Source organism: Aythya marila (genome assembly GCF_965140915.1).
Source record: "Aythya marila genome assembly, chromosome: 8".
Taxonomy (NCBI): domain Eukaryota; kingdom Metazoa; phylum Chordata; class Aves; order Anseriformes; family Anatidae; genus Aythya; species Aythya marila.
The window spans coordinates 28,044,103-28,068,192 of NC_139049.1; positions in this window are offsets into that span (position 1 = coordinate 28,044,103).

Below are 24,090 nucleotides of genomic sequence, written 5' to 3' on the forward strand. Positions count from 1 at the left end.
TTACAAGACTGGTGTGGCTCAAGTCAAATTTACTGGGGGGAAAGATGTACAGCTCTCACAGCCTGGAAAGGCAATGTCTTCCTGAGCTCAGAATCAGTGTGCTGGGAGCCCTTGATAACAGTGAACACTGTGCAGTGCCTGCTTACCCCCTATCAATAAAGGGGCTTGAGTCTTAAACAGGTGCTATCATCAGGCAGATCCAGGTCCCCAGATTATTAACTCAGTTCCCAGTGAAGCACTATATTGTCTTCCAGTTACCCAGCCATTTCCACTGGACTTGAGCACAAGCTGCTGCTTCACTCTGGCTCTGCCTTCTAGAGTCTCCACTCTGCACCCTCCTGATCATCATCGGGGTGATGATCATACTTGCAAGGGACACTTCTGCCCTTTACACTTAATTACAATATGTAACAACGCCTTATTACACCAACTTTGTGTTGATATGCAAATGAAACTTTTAAATCAAGCCAAAAAACCAATATGATATTGTGATATTAAAGCAGATTAGACAGCCTCCTGGAGGTGCTGGTTAGATCTCCTCTTTCCTACCTTCTCTGGAGTGAGTTTATGTGTCCCTCCAGATATACACAACCTAGAAAGGGCAGAGAAGGGTCTTTGCTTCGAGACCACTTGTTTTAAGGTTCTAACAAATGGCTCAGCACTCTGGTGGAATGGCAATGTGAAACGCCCCTAGGCAGTACCATGGCTTTGACAAGCCTCCTTGGTTCCCCCCGACAAATTTTGCCACCTTGGTGCTCAGAGCCAGCCCTGAGCAGATCAAAGGGCAGCCTCGTGGGCTGGCTGGGCCAGCTCTGGCTCTATGCCACCCATCGCAGCTCAGCGCCTTCCCATCCAAACCATGAGTGCCAAGGGTGCGACGGACTTTTCCTGTGCTTTTATTTCTCTTTTTCTTCTGGTTCAGTGTGGATGACAAATAACGTTTTAAGCTCATCAAGGAAATGACCTCAGATTTTAAGTTCTTTCCTGGGGCGGCTTTTAATATTTAAATGTATGTGTGTGCTTTTCTGCTTCTTTTTCCTTTCCTACACATCCGATAAACAGCTTCCCCTCTAGAAACGAATACAGGATGATATCATAGCTCAGTAAAATGCACTTGTTGCTTTCGCTCTCCTTGTGTTTCTAAGGGCTCACTCAAATTTCACTCAGCTTGGCTCTATTTCAAAGCCCCTGATGATGGATCACTGGGCCAGATTTCTCCTCTTGCTTTTACCATTCCAGAGGTATAAAAGCCAGAAAAATTAATAACACTGTGATTTTACTAGGGAATGTTATACATTACCAACCACGCACTCTTGAATGTAGGTATTTACCATGACCGCCTTGCTGGCTCATTTAAGCACTTCCCTCTCTGTAAGGTCTGGGTCCTTACAGCAGCTCTTTCAGGTGGAGATGTATTCATTTTTATTTTATGGGAGGAAGGAAGAAAGCACAGTTTAGCGTAGGGATAGGAGTCACCTCACCTACTGCCTGCATTAGTTAGGTTCCATTTTAGTCAACAAAGAGATGCTGGTTCCTCAGGAAGGCAGGTCATGGATGTCCACAATGCTCTGGAGATATCTCGATGTCTTTGCTGAGTATAGATGTATGCAGCGGGTAGTGAGATGAAATCTGCCTTAGCTAAGGGACCACATCAAATATTTACAGTGTATAAAGGTATTAAATACTCCTCTCCCACACTTCTGCGTTTCATAGTCATTTCTTCAGAGCCCCAGAACTTTCCTTTGAGACTCAGAACTCGGTAAGGAAGAGATCCTTGAGACACCTGTGGAGAAACATTTGCAGAACAGAGGTCAAAGTGTTATATACCATGAGAATAAAGGTTCTCAAGGTTTCACTGGAGGAACAAACAAACAAACAAACAAAACCACACAGATCAAGAAAGAATAACTTAAAGTTGAAAGTACTTCAAGGATGATTACTACTAGGACTACTGCTGTACTAGGATATGCCTCTTCTATTTCATAAAGCAGGGCATATTATGCAGCTCTGAAGCGTACAACTAGCAATCACCCTCCTGAGTCAGCAAGCCATTGCTCTATGGAAAGACACATGGCACTTTTTAAGGATTAGTAATCACAAATCAGTTGATTTCTTCTGGTCCTATCCAGGGTTCATCTAGAAAACTAAAGATTATAAGAAACTTCTTTGAAAAAGCACTTACAGTTTTTCTTTTGTGAAGGAGAAGGGGGAGAGATTTACAGTCTTTTATAGCTCCTCTAAGGCAATCTCCAGCTCAGCCATGCAATCTCCAACAAAAGAGGGAGACCCATGGTGCTTGGTGTGCTTTGTCTCGGGGATGTTGATTCAATTTGCATCTTGGCAAATGAATTTCATTTCTGCAAAGTCAGAAAAACCCCATTTAAGAGCGTTTCTGAAGAAGACTGGATCCACAGGAGTGCAAAGGAGGGTTAGATATCAGGTCTGCATCCAAACCTCCGTCAGCGGAAAAAGGATGACATCTCCATGATTACATTTCTCCAGCCGGTTAGTTAATCCCTTTGCCACATGGACGTAAAGTGCTACTTCCTCCTTCCTCTGGAGAATTCAATCATCTGGTTTGTGCACCAACGGTGATAAAAAATGTACTGTTCAAGCTAGACTCAGGATGAAGATATTCAAAGATCAGCAGGCTGGCTAAGGCAAAGGCAGTTGGTTATGGGAGACTGCTCAGGGCCCACGGGGAGAGGCTCATTATCTTGAGACTCAGTGTGAATAATGTTTCAGGGTTTGTTTGTTGGAGCTGATTTTCTGAATGGCCCCAATGCATGCTTTTGTGTACACACAGGCACAGTTGTGTTCTGTCTCACTGGGGCAGCTCCTGGCATTTTTCTTCCAATGCATTGCACACAAGACAGCATTTTGAGGCTACTGGGACCTAGGAAATCATTTCTCATCCAGACCATAACTGAAGAAAATTCACAGCCAAATCACTGCAGCTGACTCCATTTGGCAGTGTAGACAAAGACGAATATTAGGCCAGGGTGGTGGGAATGGAGAATGGTGGTACTGGTAAACTAAGAAGAGTTATGCTTAACATGACACCATGCTATGCCAAGTTTTGCTGAATGCAAATATCCATGAACAGGAAAAGGGAAATAATAGGCTTGAGAACTCAAATAATGTGAAGAGTTTCCAACTTGGTGCTGGAGAAGCCGGTTAGTTCTGCACCATTTGGACATGTTGTTGAGTATAGGAGATGCCATCCATTTGAAGGCACACACCTGAGAATTTCCTTTAACACAATTTAAATGAGCTGCTCAAACCATCAGGGAAAAACAAACCAAGCAGAAAAGCTAGGAAGCAAACTCTCCTTCCAAGACAAAGCAGCAAAGTCATCCCTGAAATATGAGCAGCAGACATCAAAGACAGGATGATGTGATTTTCAACACACCTGGATGTCACTTCTCCCCCTTTTCCCCCCTCCACATTCAATGTACCATGTCAGCTGAAATACGTTGGACCCCTCCAAAGCAATAGCATAGACTTGGGAACAGATCCAGCACTCAGTGAGAGCCTTTCAATAACTGCAGTGCTCATGAGCTCAGGCCCAGTGTGATATTGTATTGGTTTGCTCATTTGGATTTGGTTTCTCAGGTAAAACTTTTCACCTCCCCGTTTGGTGAGAACAAGTCATTCGACATTTTTAGGATCTTGACTTGCTTGCGTGAGTTGACAGCCCAAGAGTATTTGCCAAAAGTTGGGAAAATGCCAAGTTTTCATTAAACCTCTTGTAAACCCCAAACTGCCGTCCTGCGAGGCTGCATCTGGCAAGGAAGCCATCTGCGATTCGTATAGTCTTGCTCCAACAAAACGACAACAGTGTGAAAAACTCTTTTCTCTGGTCGGCAGTGAACTGTAAAAGTAACATTAGTAATAGCTTCTGCAGGCTCAGTAATGACATAATTGACATTGGCTGAAAGCACAAGCCCCAGCCGCGGGGTCCTGCCAAGGCTCTGGATTGATTCATATCATCCTTCAAAAATACAGGTCATAGTCAATAGCCCTCTTGGACGCCACTTCTCAAGTTGGTGTTGAGACTGCTCTCCTTTGGAGCGGTGTCTGCAGTGAAGTCTCGCAAACAGAGTACGAGCCTCCTGACCCCAGCCCTAGCCAAAAAAAAAAAAAAGCAGCTGTTCTGCTTGACTGAAGCCATTTGCTTGATCCATAAACAAGGTCTGTATTTCCAATTGTTTAAAAACCTGCAGTTTCACAGAGAAGTGCACATTGCACCTAGTAATCTCTTATATCTGTAGCAACATGACCCGGTGCATTTTATTTAATGCAGAGCCCTAGTAAGGAGACTGGGCTCTAAGCCATCTGCACATATGTTTCTTGGATGCCTGATATTTTCATTTTACTTCAGATGAGCTGCACTGTTAGGGGGCTCCCATTTATAGCATCCGGGATTTTTTCCAGAATAAGTTGTGCTCACCCCGTCTGCAAACCTCTCTTTCCCCCTCTACCCCCTTCACCCCCACGGCTCAAAAAATACAAACCCCAGCAGATGTCCATTAAAAAAAAAAAAAAAAAAGGAAAAAAAAAAAGTGAGACAAAAAGCACTGATTTGCTCAAATCTCTTGCTAAAGAAACCATTCCCCAGCTCCCTTTGTGTTTAAAAGCTTGAGGCCCCTGGTTTAGAGAAATCCTAGAAATATGATTTTAAAGACCTCAGTGGGACTGTGCAGCACTGAGAGGCTGCCTGCTTACTGATGGGGAATGTTTAGAAAAACAACACCTAATGCCACCAAGGTTTCCATTCGCACCTCTCCTGTTCTACACATTTTGTGGAGAGCCTGGCCTGAAATGCAGGAGCTTTCTGTGCCTTATTTAGATAACTAAGTGACAAAAAAACACTGGATCATAGCCTGAACATTTTACTAAGTCTTTAGGTCTTCCTGGTTCAGATGAAAAAGATTTTTTTTTTTAATTTTTTTAAAAAGGTAGAAAAGAACTATCAGGTTACACAGACCTTAGTGCCTGGTTGTGACTCGCCCCTGTGGGTGAATCCACATTTGTGAAGATCAGAGGGGACTCTTTGCTGAGTGATGTGCTCCAGGATGTGGGAGCTAGGACAGAGCAGGACCAAAGACCACTGATAATGTCATTTTTGTTTTAAAACATGTCAGGACCAACTGGCCAGATCCAGAACTGGTGTCAAGGGGTACAGCTGTCTCAGATTCCTTCCTGCTCAGAATGCCCAGGAGTTTGACCAGGAAAAAAGTGAAAAAATCAAAGCCTGTGCCTGAGCTGAAACCTTGTGGGCCAACTCTTCTTGCTGGTGAAATTAATGAGGGCTGGGCTGTGGGAATTCTCTCACTACCCTGCTCCACATCCTCTTGGGGTCACCTCTGCTCCTTCTCTGCAGCCACCTCATCGCAGCCTAGGGCTTTGTCCCCACGCTTGCAAGGCTCCCAGGGCCAGATCAGCCAAGGAATTTCTCTGAGCTTTTACCTCCTCCTGCCAGCCCAATGCCAGAGGCAGAGCCCACACAGACTGCCAGACAGTATTTCCAAAGCCAGCACTTGAAACCAAGGTCAGGATGCTGGGAACCGGCCCTGAATATGCCCTTCTATGGCTATAGGGTCCACTGGCTCTTGCCTTTGGCGTGGTTTGAAGCTCCCATGGGCCGTAATCTGTGGTCTCTTTTTTGTTTTACACTGACTCTTCAACATGGGCCTTCAGGGTATGTTCCTGACCAGCTTGTTGGGTGGGAGACACGGAGTTCATAAGCTTGCTGGGGTTTGTCTGCCAGAGCTCCCGGCTGTGGCAATGCAGCGCTGCTCCACAAAGGGAAGGTCGTGGTCCCTTTTCAACACGAATGCTGCTGGACGGTTACACAAGCCCATCACGAGGCAGGGATGGGTCCCCAACATGGTTTTGTAACATGGGTATGCCAGGACAATAGAGCTCGACTGACGCCTTCCCAAAATAAAGCCATCCTCTCCCACGTGCGGCCTGCAGGACACAGTATTGCAAGGCTCCGGCTCCTCCAGCACAGCTGCTGGCTGCTGAACACCGTGTCTCTGCTGACTGAAGCCACCAGGAAGGGCAGACCCCGTCCATATAGTTGGGACTACCTGAGGACAGTGCTTCTTGGTGTTCTCAGGAGAGCCTGGAGCTTTGGGGCACCACCGGTTGGATTTCCCCAGGCCCCCCCAGGAGGCTGCCACCCCAGGGGGGCCTTTCTGGCCCTCCAGAGACCCCAGAGCCTCCAGAGGCACTGCAGATTTATCAGATTTATTGCTGCTGGATGACACCCTGTGCCCCACTCTTCAGGAAGACCCCATCCCCTCCAGACCCCTGCTCTCACGGGTTGGTGGAGCATTAACGCACCAGCCCAGCTAAAGCGGGATCGGAACCGATTGCAAAAGGGAAAAATGCGTAATGCAGGCAGGGAAGCTGGCTAAATGAGCAGAAATCTGGTCAAGGGTGGTCACTTCCTCCATTTGTATGAGGATTCAGGAAGTCCATTACAAACTACTTCATCACTGTCACTTCATTCCAGCTAGATTACAAAAGATTAATGGGTCGGCTCCTCCTACCCTCTGCTGGTGTGTCACAGAGGGTGGTATTATCAGCCCCTCGGTGTGTGCCAGGTAGAGTTTCCCAGGATTTCAAGGAGCTTTCTTTTGCTCTCTAATACCTTAATAATCTGAGCCTGATCATCGCGGGAGCCATTAAAATCCTTCCAGGCACAGAGATGGAGGAAACATACGGTGGAAACAGCAGACGACCAACGTCGTGTCTTTGGGAGGCAGCACTGAGGCTGCGATGTCTACGAGCGACCTGGCTCTGCTGTCTGGAGCAGGGAGCCTCTTTTATTAGGCTGCTCCTCAAGCTCGTGTTACTGTCACAGCACGCCAGAGCCCATTAATAACTCCTGGATACAGCACCAGGGTGATAAGCAAGTCCATTACACGCTGCATTCCTGTGTTTGCCCCCAGCCTCGTGGTCCCAAGGAATTCAACCTGATCTCCAGAAGTCTTAAGATGATTTATGGCCTCTTCTTTTGCTGTTCTCCTAATCTTTTCCCAGGTAACCTGACTGATGTGAATTAGCTTTGAGTAGGAAAGCCTTATCCCAAACCTAAGCAAGCACAAACAGAAGCGGGCATTTGCCAAAGCCCTCACACTTCTACTACCTATTTATACATGCTGGACTCAAGCATCAGGTAGCCTGCTGTTATTATCTGGGCATACATTTACTCTTCAGATGACACACATAATTTCTGCTGCTCCTCCACTTTCCCCCAGGACTACCATGTACTGCATCTGGCAACTCACCAGGTAAATCCAGGTAGCCTGGGTGGGGTGTTGGGATGAAGGGGAGGCAGACCCATGGGGTATGTGGAGGTCCATGGCAGACCCATGGGGCTCAGCTATATCTGCTCCCTGACTGGGGCAATTGAAACTATCCAGAATTGGGGTAAGTTTCTGCAAAAGTTCATCCCTCAAAATGGGGCTCTGGGGAGAGAAAGACTGTGAGTGGGTTCAGATCTGGTAAATAGTTTCTGTGACAAGAGGGAGTGCTGGACCTGGAAAATATTCTTACTTTTATATCAGTTTCTTAAGTGTAAATATTGGCCATGGAAAAGCTGCAATGTTTCCTTTTTTTTTTTGTCTTCAGACTTGAACCATAAGAATAAGATACCTAAAATGATTTTATAGGCACTAAATTAAGTAAGACATATCTCACATTTAGCAAGAAGTTTTAATTAACGCACTATTATTTATTTTTTTTTCCTAGGGTCTCCTCGTCTATTTTCAGTGCTAAAACAAGGCAGATCTGATTTCTGGGCTGGACACAAACTGTTATTCCCTCCCCAGTGACTGGCAGACTGAAGAACCTAAAGGATAAGAAACATAAACCAAGAAGATATATTATTAATATAATTAATAGTACTGCTGGTGTAGTAACTACTGGTCCTTGGCTGTGCAGGCAAATCTTAGTGGTGGTAAAGATGGATGCTCCCTGCTTTGGGAATCCAGTGGCGTGGACCTACCTCTATCTGTTCCTTCAAGTCTGGTCTGACTGCGGATGCCAAAATACCTTGTGGCCCCTTCTGCTCTGTCTGCTTGGCTCCCACTCAGGACTGCGAGCAGACAGATAATGAAAAAAAGGGTTAGATAGCTGGGAGAGAAAAATGTTAGACCAAAGATCTTGGACGCAAATGTGCAGGTTGTTCTGATCAACCTCCTTTGAGAAATTGTCTGCTGAAAGATTTGGGCGCTTCTGTGCCTTATAGTTCACACATAATAATTTATGTATATTGTTCAGGCTTTTTTCATTGTCAAAATCATATAAAGGGTCTTGGATAGCCACTGAATTTGGATTTTGTGGTCATAGCAAAAGCAAGGATAAGCCCCCCACTGTAACAGAAGAGCATGATCACAGAGCCATTCCCATATGCTTCCTCAGGGCTGGACCTTAGCTCACCACTGGCCAAAAAAACCCCACGAAGATTTTTTTTCTTCTTCTTCCAGAGTTTCGTATTCCACTAAGGACATATTATTATTTTAAACTTAATGGGAATTTAATCAGAAAGGAGTGACGCAGCGACTAGTCACCAGCTGAGCTCTGCAGAGCCCTGATGGATGGGGCCAAGCCCACGTCCAGCCCGCCAGCGCTCCCTCATCGTGTGAACACTTGCCCTTTGCCAGGCTTTTGGGTTTGGAAATCATTACCACTGCCTCCCGCGGCTGTGGCAGCTGATTACAGTAATGGGGGAATTAAAACCCTTCACCTGCTGTGGCTCTTGCTCAGCTCCCCTCCCTGCCAAGTGCTATCTTTGTCCATAACAGCCTGCGAAAGCCCACCACATCTTAAAACAGCAGCAGATGTTTTGTTTTAATAGGGGGGAAAAAAGGGGGGAGGAAAGGGAATCGGTGACAGGCCGTGAAAAATAAAAATGGGAGGAAAAATAGCAAAATGGAACTGTCCTGTCTGCCTTTATTCCTCCATTAGCTGGCACAATAAATAAGGTGGACTGGTTTATCTGGGAGTGATGCTGCTGAGAGCAAAGCAATCTGCAGGTGTCCATCGGGTGCTTCTTGCTGAGTTAGACAGAGTACTTCCAAAAATTAAAAAAAAAATAATCCAGAAAAGCCAGGAAGGTACCCAAATTTGACCTTGAGGCGAACTTCATCCCACGTAGTGCCTCAGTAATATCAACACAATTTTCTGTCTTGTTGTCATGCATGGTGCTAGGCCTCTGAGTTCAGTTTGAGGTTTTGTTTTAAATGCCTCTGAAATTTGCAGATGTTCAGGTCATGGGGTTTGCTTTGCCACTCACTTAACTTATTGTTCCTGTGCCACAGGGGTCTGAGAGTATTTCCAGGTTTAGCAGGATCGTTTCTTCTGAAAGTTGCTCTCCTAACCCAGCATTTTTGTGTGCATTGCTGATAACCTATGCCTAAAATAATGGCATGACTGAGTGCTTGGCTGGGATCCACCTGCCTGTAAAAATACATGTCAGAATTGCCCATTTTTGCCATCTATATTTCCACCAAGGAGGCTTCTGAGTTAATAAAGACCTATAGAAGTAAGTAAGCAAATCCCCAGTGAAGTGCTAGGGAGCTTCAGACCCAGAGTCTTGCAGCAGAGGTTGTTTTGCTGAACATTTCTCGTTTCCTCCTACATCCTCAGGTGTCTCTTTTCAGCCAGCGACGTACCATTCTTCTGGTTGCCTGCCCCCATCGACATCTCTGAAGACATCCTCTCTGTGTTCTTTGGCTTTGACACTCCCAAGCCAGCAGCAACATCAAAGAAATATGCAGAAATTCCCATGTTAGCAGCAATGGAAAGGAAATGTGGGATGCCAAGGTTGCAGTGGTATGGTAGGAAAGTAGGAAAGTTTTGTCAATCCACTTAGAAGAAACTGCAGACACAAAAAGCCAGCGCAGGCACCAAAGAACACTTCCTAGAGATCTCCTGCTTACAGGACTCTTTTAGAAGACATACCAATTCTGTTGCTTTTATTTATTTTATTTTTAAAAAGAGAACAAAGATGTAGCCTATTTGTTCTTGTGCAGAAGAAGCAACTTGATGTGGAGAAAACCCACCTGCTTTCCATTTTTAGGGCGTTTTTCCATTCTTGGGAGAGACTGTGGACAATTGTTTAACTATATAAAAGCTGTTTTATTTCCCCTCGATTAAAAAAAAAAATGATATGCAGGATTTGCAACTGTTCTGAGGACAAATTGTGTGACAAGAATGAATGACTCCTTTTCACTAATATGTATGTCTTTTAGCTAAGCTTTTAGTGGAAAAACTGCTCTGAAGAAGCATAAATGTGACTTGAAGTCTGATGCTCTGCTAACTTGGCAAATACCAGAGGATAAAGTATGGAGAAGAGCTAACCTATAAAGTATCCTGTATTTTAACAGCCTGTTTCTCCATTAAGCATTTTTAGACATCAATAGAACAAATCGTCCTGTATTGTATGTTACATGTCTGTGCGCTGTAAAAACATTAAAGCTTTTGTCAACTTGCTACTTTAACCCTTAAAGATGTTACCGATGACTGGTGCTCCTGCAGTCATTGCCTTCTGGATTTTTTTGGAAAGCTGCTGTTGATTTTATGGCTGTGCAGCCACGTCATCATTAGTTTTCACCCTCAAGACAATCCAGAAACTGGTGGTGATTTTATTATAGTTGCTGTCGTTATTTGCCTGTGAGCTGCTCCATGGACGAGGATATTCTCAGATAAAGAAATGCGTAAACATGAAGCAAAAAGACCCCAAAGGCTTTTTGTGGGGGTAAGTTCAGCCTCACCAGAGTTGGTTCTACAGGGCAGGGACTTCTGTGCAAAAAGTTGGTGAAAAGGCATCCATAGACCATTACAATAACATGCTTGTCCACAGTAAAACGCAAAGCACTGCAAATGTAATTCTAACCTTGGCAGCTGAAGGTATAGGAAGGGCATAGGGGAAGGTGGGGTGGTGTTAAGAGGAAGCAGTGTGGATTTAGGACTCACACTAGGGTACGCTTGGGGCAGGCATCGATGCAGCCCTGGCCTCCCCTTGCTGACGGGGGTCATTTGCACTGGCCGGGCTTTGAACCTTCCCACCAGGATTTTCGGCGCCATCTTCATTTCTTCCTGCTTCGTCCTGAGCTTGGGCAACTCCCTGCTTGTCCTGCTGACCTGGGAAGCTCTGATAGCCCCGCCAGCAGCTCCCACTCACACAATATTCACGGTGTCCTGGTGGCTTCCTGCACGCCTGACCTTGAGATAACCACCGATCAGCCCGGCGGTGGGGACGGAGTCCCAGGCAGGTTCCCACCGTGCACTGACAGCACTCATGGCTTGCACGGTGGCTGCTCTGCTGTAATTGTCCATGTGCTCCTGTTAATCTGCAACAAGTGCACGCTAACTTGCTCTAGTTTCATTGAGTTTGAGGACCTTCAGGTCCCAACACTGTTACTCTGGGACCGTTCGGAGGCAGGGCTGTCACACTGGAGAACCCTTCAGCTCAACCCTATGACCATGTCTGCCACACTGCGTGACTGTGAAATACATGTTTTCAATCACTGAGTATGATTTCATGGTATGATGGCTCTGCTAGCAAATAAAAATGAACAAACAAGCAAATAAGCAAATAAAAATAGTCAAAACACCAACAAAAACAACAAATTAAGAAACACTTTCCTGCTGCTTCCCAGTGCCTATGGATTGCATGCTCTCCACAGCTGTGTGTGTCACTGTGAAGAAATGTTCATCACTGAAATTAATTAATTCTCTCTTCCCCTAACAATACTGTTTATAGCACAGATCATCTCTAAGATCTGGCTCCTAAGCTGTATAATTCAGACAAGGGGGATGGCGGAGGCAGCACTGTTGTGAAGATGCAGAAGGTGGTTAAGCTGAGGTTATATCACAGCACATCGTTCACTTTAATGATTTAATTATTCATGATAGCCACTGGGGAGAAGGCAGAAAGCAAGAGCCTTAGGCAGGTCTCCCTTTACCACCCACCCAGCAGTCCTCGGGCTGTGCCTGTGGGTCGTTGGGGCCCTAAGACGTGGGGAGAAGGGCTGCAAAATGACTGCAGCCTTGCCTCCCCATGCTGGACCACCAAACATGAAATCTCCTCCAGGCCTATGTTCTCAGGAGAGCAAGCAAAGAGCTAAAAGAAAACAAACTAGAATTTTTTCAGGGGAAAATAAAATAAAATAAAAAAGGTGCAATAAATGAATATGCATGTTAGCTTTGTTGCTTACTACTCTTATTTTTAAAAAGGGGAATCATGATGGCATCTGCATCAGATGGACTCTGGATCTTCCTCAAAAAGGCCCTGTGATCCTTTAGGTGACAAAAATATTGAGGCAAACGGAATTGCTCTGGTACTTATGCCAAGCTTTTAACAAGCAAGGGGCAGCAGCTGCAAGAACAACCAGGAAATCGCTGAGGAGCCGGTGCTTGACCAGCTTGTGGAAGGTGTTTGTGAGGAGCCGGTGACTGAGCCCCGTGACGCAGGTGGTCCCTTCCAGTCCTACGTGCCTGGGAATGGTCATGGCTCCCTCCCAGGCGCCATCGGCACTGATGTATTTATGTTCCTTGCCGCGGTATGTGAAGCAGCTTCTCTGGAGCCAAAAAGTTTTATACCTGGAAGTTGCGCAGGAGACTCCCACACAGATCTGAAGAATGCACATAAGGATCGAGAAGGCAATGATGGCAGCGAGGGCTGCAGACAGTGCCACTGTGCCATTTGGTGGGGAGAAACCCAGCTTACACCCCTCTGCCCCAGTCCTTGGTGGGTATTTTGCTCTTTAGCTCCAGGAGCTCTCTCTGCCTGCTGAGGAGCGTTGAGCATAGGAGTGAACGGGTCCACCTCTCTCTTTGTGCTCAAACATGGGAGTTCACATCCTCTGCCTCTTCCTCTCCGCCACTGGCCCCCTACAAGAGCAGAAGCACACCCCAGGGACCGCACAACAAACAAGGGTGAGGGGCAGCAGGGCGAGAACAAAGCCCTGCGGCCCTGTGAAAAGCTCATCCTGGAAAAGGGAGTCGATTCCAAGGCAGTACCGGTAAGGGAATTGAAAAAGCACCAGGAAAGCAGAACAAAAGCAAAGATAACAAGGCTTCAATGGTCTTCTCGTGCATGTCTTAGGCTTCATGCGTACGTGGGTTTCCATATATATATTTCCAGAAGGGAAATAGGAGCCTTGTTTATAAAAATTATGGGCTTGCTTCAGAGTTAAACCTCTACCCTTTAAACAGCAGCCTAAACCTCGGGACTGCTTCATGCAGGGTGAAGTGTTCCTAGCCCACTTTGGTTTTGAAAAGAATATGCAATTCAAGACATTCTCACCCTCCTGCTACCTTCTTTTGCCTTTGCTTTAGTGAAAGAAGGGACAAAAAGCTTCAGGAGTTGCTGTGATTGCATCATTCCTGTGTAGGAGGCCCCATACCTGCTCCTCTTCCTGTGCCCTTCACTCTCAAAGTGCCAAGAGCCTGATAACTACCTCCGTTATGTACCCTTGTAGCTACCTCTTGTAGTTCCCCTTGTGACTACGTCTTGTAGCTATTTCTTGTAACTACACTTTGGTTACCCTTGTCTTGCTGTAGTAGACACAGCTCCCAAAAAACACTTTGCCCCAGGCACTTATCCCACTGAGTGCTCCAGTTTCCAGTTTCCCTTTAAGAAAACCTTTCCTCTTATTAAATACTAAATTGAGTTATTAAGAGGTGCGGTGGTAAGCACTTGAAGGTATGAGGATTCAAAATTCTCCTTTGCTTTTCATCTGCCTCATCGGATATCACAGGGTAGTGCAAATTAGCACCCTACCCAGCCTGGGATGTAAGCCCTCACCCAGGGGCTCTGGTTTGGCACCACCATGAGACCCCACCCCAGACTTAAGGAGGATCAACATCATTAAAATTCATCAACGCTCTTAACTGAAAGAAATCAGTTGTTGCAATAGTGGTCACTGCTCTTCTCTCAGGCAAAAATCCTGCTGGGAGCACCCAAAGGTTTGCCCAATCTTATATTACAGCATCTGGGTGCCCTCTAACAAAAGAATCAAACCAAAGAGTTGCATAAATGTGAGTTTTCTTGCCCTGAATCTGTTGTTTCAGTTCACATGATTCATCAAATAATTCCTATGGAGCCTGTAAATAACTTCCCCCCCCCCCCCCCCCCCCCCATTATTACCCTAATAATTATCCTGAGATCGAAAATGTGTTTATTTTGACTCAGAGATTGTAAAACCACAGGAATAAAACAAGTTTAGGCTGCCAGCACTTTATTTAATTTCTTGTTCTTTTGCTGAAGCTCTGAGAATAACTTCTGTTTCCTGCTGAAGAAGGAAACAGTGTTTTCCTTGACTTATATAAATACGACTTCCCTGCTCGTGCATTTTCCCAGTGCTGGAAATAGGCAGAAATCTTCCCGGCAGCCCACGTTTGCAGCCTGCTTATAAAATTTTGGCCTGCACCAGCTCACTTTGGGCTGGCTTGGCGGGTTGGGGTTTCCCCCTGGAGGTTAAGCATCTGCTGAGTCCTTATGGGCACAGGGAGGCTCAGCAGAGCAAGGGGAGGTGCCACCAGCCCTCCATAAGGACCTGCCTCCCAACTGGAGCGCTCTGACTTCATTTTGACCTCATTTTGCTCTTCTGCGTACATTTTTTTCTGTGATTTAAGTCATTCAGCCATAACATATAATCAAGACTTCCCTTACCAAGAAGAGCTGCAGCAAGAACAGAGGGAGTAAAATATAGGCTAGCCATGTAATGGGAGCGTGTGAATGTGGGATGGGAAACGCAGACGGGAGGACAGGAAGGCAGAGCTGCAGTATAAAAGCAGCACTGACATTGGGACTTATTTCTCTGGCATGTATATAATCATATGGTAATACCAAGTTGGGAGAACGTGGTAGAGTGTTTCAAACAAAGGACATGGCTGATGCCTGGAGCTCCTCTGCATATTTATTACATCAACATAATGATATAGAGAAATAAAAGAGAGACAGAGGCTGGCGTTATGAGTGTGGCTACTACCCTATATAGCGCTGCTGGGAACATGCCCGGCTGGGGCTTGGCGTGGAGGCTGGGCTTTGGGGAGGATCCTGGTGAATTAGTGAGAGTTCAGGAAAACACTTCTGAAAACAGCTGTTTGAAAACCTTGTTGTGGGCTGAGCATCTCAGGAATCCAAACCATTGAGCTTCCCAAGGAGGATGGTGAGAGGCTGGTTCATTGCAACCAGCTGGTCCCCAAAGCAGGGAGAGGAAAGGGAAAGGGCTGCTGGTGGGAAATTGATCTTTCACCAACCCAGCAGAAGTGATGGAAGAAATAGTAAACCCTTTCCAGTTGTGGCCCTTCCTAATGGCAACCGCAGCGATTGCCAAGGGAGGTGAGCACTTCTCAGGGTGCTCAGGTGGGGGCTTCTTCTCAAAGTCATACCCTAACACAAGCAGGGAATTACAGGCTTGATGCAAAGATTATAAAATTTAATTATCTAGCTTCTGTTATGCAAGAGGCCAAGAAAGATAACCTTCCTGCCAGGTCTTTAATCAATGATGTGCCTATTTACAGTAGCACTGAGTGATCTGAGGCTCCCTTGGTTTTAAGGGGTTCTGCGGCAAGATGCCCAGATTTCCAAGGCTAAAGATGATGTTCCCTTCATGTCATAGACAAGTGAACTGCAGATCTAGAAACTTTAAGCCCCTTGGAAGCCCTGAACCCCAACATTTTCATAAATACAACTACTTTCCTATGGCTTGACTCTTTCATATGAAGATTTCCCAGTGTTGTCCCCATAAACAAACATTTACATCTGAAGAGGACATCTGTCTATTTCCCTACCAGGGCCATTTTTTCCTTCCAGTGTACTCCCAGCTATCTCACAGATACTTATCTATTTTTCAACTTTTTTTTTTTTTTCTAATTTTATTTTTAATTTCTATTACTGCTGAGGTGATGGCAATACCCTGTAACAATATTATTCTATGCAATTTATCATGATAAGTCTGTTCCACTAATGCAATGGAGTTCTTGTTTGCTAGAAAATAAATAAATAAATAGAATTCACAGGCAAGAAAAATCAGTGCAAGCCATACAGAACTTGCACACTACTGTGGCAAGAGAGCTGACGGGGAACAGCTCGCCTGCTGCTCATAATCAGTGCAATGCATCACTGCTGTGGTCTACTCATAACCCTTGAAATGAGGTTTTAATTCCTGAAGTCTTGCACAAACAACAGAGTTGCAGAGAGGGATACACTGGGGTGGGGAGAGAGGAGCAGTGACCTTTACAAGGGAACACCCAGGGAAATGACACACCTCAGCCCAATCCTGATTTTTATTCTCAAAATTTGGCTGTTGGACACCCAACAGTGCTAGCTGTCAGACACCAGCCAGATCCAGCAAGCTTGGCTATTTGATCACTTAAATCCAAATGAGGCCCAGTAGCACCCAAGTTTTAGGGATGGCACTGCATCTTTTGGCTTCTGAAGCTCCATCTACCCAGAGATCCCCTGTACTCAAGAAATTGAAGAAGGTGACCAAAGTGATGAATAGGTTTTATGGCTGGAGTTAATCTTGCCCAAAGTCTGGGCCTGGTGCCTTTGGGCACTGCACTGATTTATTTACAGGATCTGTTTTGTACAGAAGACTACAGATCAGAACATCCAGAAAGAAAAACAATGAGGCATGCAGCCAATTTATATTACATAACTTATACTTTCTGTACGATGCATACAGTATTAAGATGCCCACTATTTTGATGGTGATAATCCATGAAAAATAATGAAGAAAAAAATAGGATCCCCCAGTTTCTGTGCATCTTCTCCAACTTCTCTTTTTTTTTTTTCTCCCTTGCTTAGGAAATGAAACAAAACTGTGGTGGGCCGAGGCTCCAAACTGGGGGTTGTTTTCCCATCATTTTGCTTTTTCCCTCTTCTAAAAAGCCATTAATTTCCCCCTTGCTGCCTTTTGTCTAGGCTTCCCAGCAGGAGCACCAGGCACTCTTGCCCAATGTGCCTCCCTCTGCGGAGAAGCTGCTGTGTGCTGCTGCCATCACCGTGCATCTGAAGCAAGCAGAAACACCCAAGTTGCCACCTCGTTGCTTTCTCCATCAGCTCCTTGTCTCTGTTGAGAGAGCTCCACTGCAGAGTTCCTCGGGGTGAGGCTGTGAGTGCCGGGAAAGACACATGTTTCCCATTAGGCGCCTAAGTCTTCGCAGAGCCCTGGTGACAAGAGATTTTACAAAATAGCGCTTGGTGGAGAGGGGCCACAGGTGGGGGAGGGTTCTCCTGTTGCAGGGGAAGATTTGCAGGGGCTTCTGTTAATTATAAAATAGGGGAGGTGGGGAGAAGGTGACAGAGCCACAAAGGAACCCAGACTTGCAGTGTTCATTTTATCCCCAAGAAGCAAACAAAAAGAATTAACTTAATAAAAAGCTCTCCCACGCTGGCCAGGTCCAATGATGTGCTGTCCAAATCCATGCTGTATCACTCGAAGCTGCTGCAGGAAAGAAAAAAAAAAAAAAAGAAAAAAAAAAGAAATAAACCACCCTCTGTTTATATAAATCACTTCATTTCACCAAAGAGTCACTCTCAGCACTGCTCTCACGCGCCGCTGTCCTGTTCCCTCGCCCTGCTTGGAAGCACTCCCTTGTTTCCAGGGTTGTATTACAATCCCATTTGTTTTTCACTATAAAACCAGCTCATTACGTGGCTCTTCCCATCCCTGCTGTTACAATACAGTATGCAATTTTGCATTTGCTTATGACACATCATGATCCGAGCAATATAAATATCTTGGCCGATCTGGTGTTAATCATCTCGTTACCGTCTGATGGGAGGGCAATTGAAAATACACGACGGCTCTGCAGGTTATTCATAGCATCAGCTCACTAATTTTTACTGGAATACATTCGCATGTGAATGACATGTTTATTGGAACTTCTTCTGCAGTCAAAGAGAGTTATTGTGGGCACGGGCTAAACGTATTTAGCCATTATATTCTGCAAGCCGCAGCTAAATGCCAGACTAGGGTTGTGCTGAGTTTGAACAGCCTATCTATAAAGTCTCCTCCAAGTGTCACTGAAACAGTCTTGCAAAAGAGTCCACAGGCTACCAGCTGCATATTAGCCTAATTCATTAGCTCTTAGCCCAATAATGAAATAATAATAATTGTCAGCGGTATAAACGTTGCGGCCAGGCAAAGAGTACATGGAAAACGCAGCCCTCAAAGAGAGCGGGTCATCGGCCAAGAGAAATAAATTCCCTCCAGCTCCCAGCACGCCAGCTGTGTCTGAATCAGCTGAAACGTGCAATGTCCGCAGACGGGTTTTATCTGCTTGGAAGGCGAAGGAAGGTTTGCTCGATGGTGGACGACGATAACGGGTGAGGCTGGAGCGCCCTCACGCCCCTCCAGCCTCCTGGCTGGGCTCTCCCTTATCTCCCAAGGAAATCTGCCTCCTCTTCCAGTTCTTGGCTCCATATCTGATCCTAAAGCACGTGGAGGTTGCTTTGCGTGACAAAGTCCTCCCTGTGCTGTGCCCAGCTCCTGAGCCCGTCCGTGGGGTGGGTGATGAAGTAGGTATTTGTGAAGTTAAATAAAGCAAAAATCCTCTTCTTTGAGGGTTTTTATAGCCCAAATGTGTGTTGCCATGGTGAATTGCTATTTAGATGGCTTCCATGAGAAAAAGACATTCCCATCAGGATGGTTTTATTGGGAATATTCACACCTCTGCACCATGGTTTAATTTCTCTCCCTACCCTGGGGAGCTGTGGACAGCAGAAAACAACATGCACTGCAGGTTGCCTGGGGATTTGCGACCCGGCAAGCCTGGCACAGAGCTTGGTGGGGACACAAATCTGTCCTGAAGCTTCCAGCAAGCTCAGCCCTAGCCCCCCAGAATAATCATCATTTTTCCTCGCAATAAAACGGTCTGGTGCTGCTGCAGGACACAAGGGCTTTTAACCTCTGTTGTGGGATTTGGGAATTTACTTCTGAGTTTGTGAGCCTCACAGTAGGCCAACTATTTTGGGGAAAAAAAATCACTATCCTGCCTTTTCACAAACCAGTGCACCTGGTTCTTCTGCCTCTCCTCATATGCAAAATGGAATGAATGGAAACCAACCTAAAAAATTAAAGTTGCGAAGTGCATCTTTCTTATTTAAAAGAACCTGGGATGCCAGCTTTTTTTTTTTTTTTTTTTTTTTCCCCTCTTATTTACAAACTACCTATTTTTAGGATATGCCTGTTTTAGTGAAGGAAGCCAGGACAATAATAGCCATACAAGTTTTCATGGAGTTGATTCAGACAACTATTAAATCAAACTGCAGACTTGCAAAATTATGACAGAGAACTTCATTCCATCCTTGAGATCTCAGCCCCTTTCTGACACCAAAATGTGAATCAAAAACTGAAATAACTCTTGGTGGGTTATTTTTGCTGAAACTTTGCACAACTGCAGGCAGAAGCCCAAAGCATTGAAAAATGCAAAGCACAAAGGACTTCATGCATTGTAAACCACTCCAGCTCAAGTATTAGAAGAGCTGTTCAGAAAGAATCAAGAGGAGTTTTGTTGTTGTTGTTGTTGTTTTCTTCAAGAAGGCAATATTTCTTAATAAAAGAAAAAAGAAAAAAAAAAAAAAAAAAAGCTGTTTTTCCCAGTGCTTAATTTTGGAATGAAACCAGAGTCTGATTAGAAGTGATGTGAAATGAAAATTGGATCTTAAGAGGACACAGCAGAGGACATTTTCGCAGGCTCGTCTTTTTGTTTTTGCTCTCTTTTGTTTGCAGCCCTCTTGTCACGGGGAACAACAGCAGAAAGAGGCCACGCAAGGCTTAAATATGGGCAGGAAATTTCCCACATGGGGACAGGCAGAAAAATTTGCTGAGATGTCAAAATGTAGCCCCGCTCGCCTGGAAGTGGATGTGAGACCAACACCTTTGAAAGCTGTTAGATAGGAAGAGCGCTCGTGTCTCGTCCCACAACTGGTCGCAATCCAGACATGAGGGGATATAAGGGATTTAAATCCTTTTTGGAGAAACAGTTAAAGCAGGAGTCTGCTGGTGTGTGAGATGGCTAACAGCTAGCATTTGGGCTGGATGAACCATGCATTTTGAGAAACCCCGACCAGCTGCACCACACCAGTGAGACCGCAACCAGAATCTCATCAGGGACTGGGGAGATTTGGCCATGGAGGTCTGACTCAGACACAGGTGGGACTCAGGTCTGGGGTTCCCACATCCCCACCACGGCCCGTCATGGCTAAACACACGTGTTTCCTGACCACAAAATGCCTTGTGATATCAAAAAAAAAACCTTCCCCAGGAACGCTTTGTTAGAAAGTGCTCTTTCCTATGAAACCTTCCATTTTGAAGATAAAGTAAAAATAAAGAATGAAGCAGAAGTTTTTCATCCAAAACTTCCCAGACATCTCCTTGCCAGGGGGTTTTGGCCAATCCCATGCTAATCCATGGTCAGAAGCTAGGGTTTGTCCTTTCAATAAGGACCACAAGGCTCCTATTTCCTGCCACCCCATCACCTGATGTCTGGTTTGGGACAAACAAGGTGTTTCCCTCCCCTGCACCTCATTTTCTCTACTGGTAATGATGGGCAGTGGTGATTGCAGCCTGCTTTGATGAAGCATCCTGTGATCTACAAACGAAATGCTCCGTGTAAATGCGAGGAACATAATTATTGTTATCAAAAAACAAGCTGCCCGGTCACCTCAGAGCTGGTTTATATGTTCGTGATTGGTTTAGATCAAAAAGGTGATAAAGCAACGTGTTTAAACATGCCATCACATTCCCGATATACCCAATCCAGTCTTGGGGGACAGTAAATATTGCAAGCGTGGTTAACCCCTGTTTCAGGACACTGCAATACCTTTGCCTTTGATAATCTTCTGAGCTCCAGCCGCCCTGCTGATGCTGGGATTTGGAAATTCCCAGTCGATACTCACTCTGCCATACAAGTCAGGTTAGTTTTCAGCCCATGTTTTGCTAGAACGAATTGTGTGCAGACCTCAGGAATGAGAACCAAATACTACTTGACATTTACAGTGGGTATTTAATTTCAGAAAGAGCCTTTGTGTAGAGCAGAATCACACAGCAATGAAGAGCCCCTTCCAGCCTGAAAAACAGCTGCTATTTAGTGTTTTATAATCACTTTATGCCGCCCTCTAAAACAGAGGGTGAGGATTCGAATGCTGCATCCTGTTAAAATTACAGAAGTCTCAATAGACTGAAAGCCATTTTCCAAATTGGAGTTTAGCTGTAATTATGGGTCAAACATCTCCTCTTAAGTAAAAAGCCCCCTTATTTAATGATGTGACACAACATCGCTGCAGGGGCTTTGCTTTTCAGCCGTTTTCCTACCTCTCATTTATTATATTAATCTGGCCAGAAGGAGAAAACAACACAACCATGGGAGGGCTATAAATCTGCCTGTTTTTGAGCATAACTCAAGCCCTAAATAAAGAGAGGTTGGGAAGCCACTTCCTCCATCGACAGGTTATTCCATAATTATCCTCTCCTGTGCTCTCTCCGCCTTCCCCTGCAGCCTGGAGCCAGGATGGGGCCGGGATGCTCGGCACAGTGGACACAGGGCCAAGCCCCACACTCCCCAGCCTTGTGCAAGGCAGCCTCTGTTATCAGCGTCCACAGCATCTTCCCACAGCTCAGACAAAAGCTCTGCGGTTATTTGTAGATGTCTGTAATTTGTGGGGTCCTCCCATCATTTTATTTGCTCGTAAATATAGGACTGGGAACTCCTGCACTCAGTCGTCCTCTTATTGCTTGATGTTTCCTGTGTACCGAGCGTGCTGGCCAAACAAATATTCCCCTACCCTTGTTTACTGCACTCAGCTCTTTGGCATGTCATACATCAGGCCCAGCTTCCTCCCCTGCTCCTTATAATTGTGATTACCTGAATTGGAGCTATTAAAGGCTTTTAGCAGTCCTTTTCCTCCCAAGAAAATGAACCCAAATCTCCAGAATGTCACGTTCCGCTTTGTTTGTACAAACGGTGGTCAGAAATCCTCTCGGGAATATTGGGATCATCTGTCATTATCACCCAGCCCATCTCGCTGTAGCCAAGCTGGCTCCTGGCTGGTTTCCTCCACAGATATTTAAAGGCTATCACAGTATTTATCTCTCTTTCCTTTGCTATTTGTGTGCTAGAAGATCCTCAGGCTTACGTTTCTTTGCTATTTTCATCGCTTTTCCCCTGTTTCAGGAATAGACAGTGCTTGCTCTGGAAGTGGAGGGTAGGCGACCTGAGGACAGGCTATGCGTGGCAGGGCTGGGATTGCTGCATCCTGCAAACTGCTCCCGAGGGCTTCGCAGGGTACAACCCACACACATGGCCCGTGTGCCATCTGTCCCACACCATGCATAGCCTCTGACATGGAAACTAGTGAGGGAGCTGAGCTCGGGGGGAGTTTTCCCCACTTTAGGGCCACTAGCTATTCTGGACCTGTGAGCTGCAAGGGGACAAACCTGTTGATTTTTCCACTAAGCTGCATAGGCCCCTCAAACAGCTCCGTAATGCAAAACATGTGCTGCTGAGCTCCGGCAGCCAGTTCTCACTTCGGCTTAGCCCATGTTTGTTCAAACTCTGAGTGCCATCAGACAACAGAGAATTTGGGGTGAGGAAAGCAACATTCCTGGAAATCTTGTTCCTGTAAGAACGTGCTCCAGCTGGACACAGGACCCTTACCTGGAAGGTTATTTAGCCCCCTTGCTGCCATTTAGCACCAGCTCCTGTTAAAACCTGCCCCTAAATAAACATGTAGAGCAATGCCGAGGTTCACAGGGACTTTAGGTGCCTAGCATGTGCTGCACAGCAAAGTGCATGGGGAGCATCACTTCACCATCATTGGCAGGTTACCTTCCACATTGCCTGAAATGTGTCCTTACAGCCAATATCACCATCTCCAGAGGTCTCAGTATGGGGAAGACTGCATCATTTTCCACTACACACTTAGGAAAGATTGGCTCTGGGGGAAGGAGAGAGGCAACCCCTGCCAATGGACCCAGCAGCTATGCCAGGAGCATCTCATTTTGCTGAGCTTGGGGGCCATGCTCCAGGCAACACCTCACAGGCTGGTGAGCCACGTGCTTGCACGGCTGTCCCTCGGTGAGCATGAGTGGAGCTCACCACGTTCCTCCTGCCACCCCAGCCAAAGGGCTTCCCAGGAGCAAGCCTTGCAGCCACGCTTTGTTAAAAATAATGAGTCTTCTCTTGCTGTTTGCATTGTGTCTTGAGGTACAAAAGAAAAGGAAAACACTCCTCAAGCACTTTGAGATTGTAAGTGATTTTGGAGATAAGGAGTTTTTTTGTGTGTGTTCTTGGTGCCTGCAACTATGTAGATCTGCATTGTAACTGGGAAAACAGATTTGAAAAAAATTGTTTAACATTTCCTAATGGGGATTCGTATTTTGACTTTCTGCCTCAATTCAAGAGGAAAATAGTAAAATATCTGAATTTCTCAAGGGATAGAAACCCCACATTCAAAACTGCCTTAATAAAGTGGGGAATGGCTAGCAGAACCCGCCAGTATTTTTGGCAACTATAAATACCAGCAGATCTTCTTGCTGATTATGTACCTTGGCTGATGGAGTAGCTGGTGGGACATACCATACAAATGTGCCTTTAGGATGTCCTTCCCTTCTGACTCGTGACATCTGCCTCAGTTTCCTGGAGTCACTAAACCCAAATGTGAAAGGTTTTCCTTGGACCAAGAAGGGTGAGTGCCTTAGAGCCAAAGCCATCTCAGTGCAGCAACCTCACCTCACTCCTGTCCGCCTTGGCACCACACAATATGTAGATATAGAGGTTGTATTTGCCTGTTGTGTTCTTAAGCTCATTTTTTGTTTAATAAACCTCTTGATTGCATGGCTGTTATGTGCAAAAAATGCACAGTTTTCCCTGTGCAAGGAAAGATAATGCACAGCATCTCATGTATGGACATGACCCACCCCAAAAGATCTCCCCGTGTCCATGTAGATGCCCCAAGGGCTGCAGCAGTGTGTGCAGGGGCAAGTGGAGCTAAATCTGTGCCATTTTTCCCCCTTTCCTTACTTAAACAGAAATAGCTGCTCATAAATATAA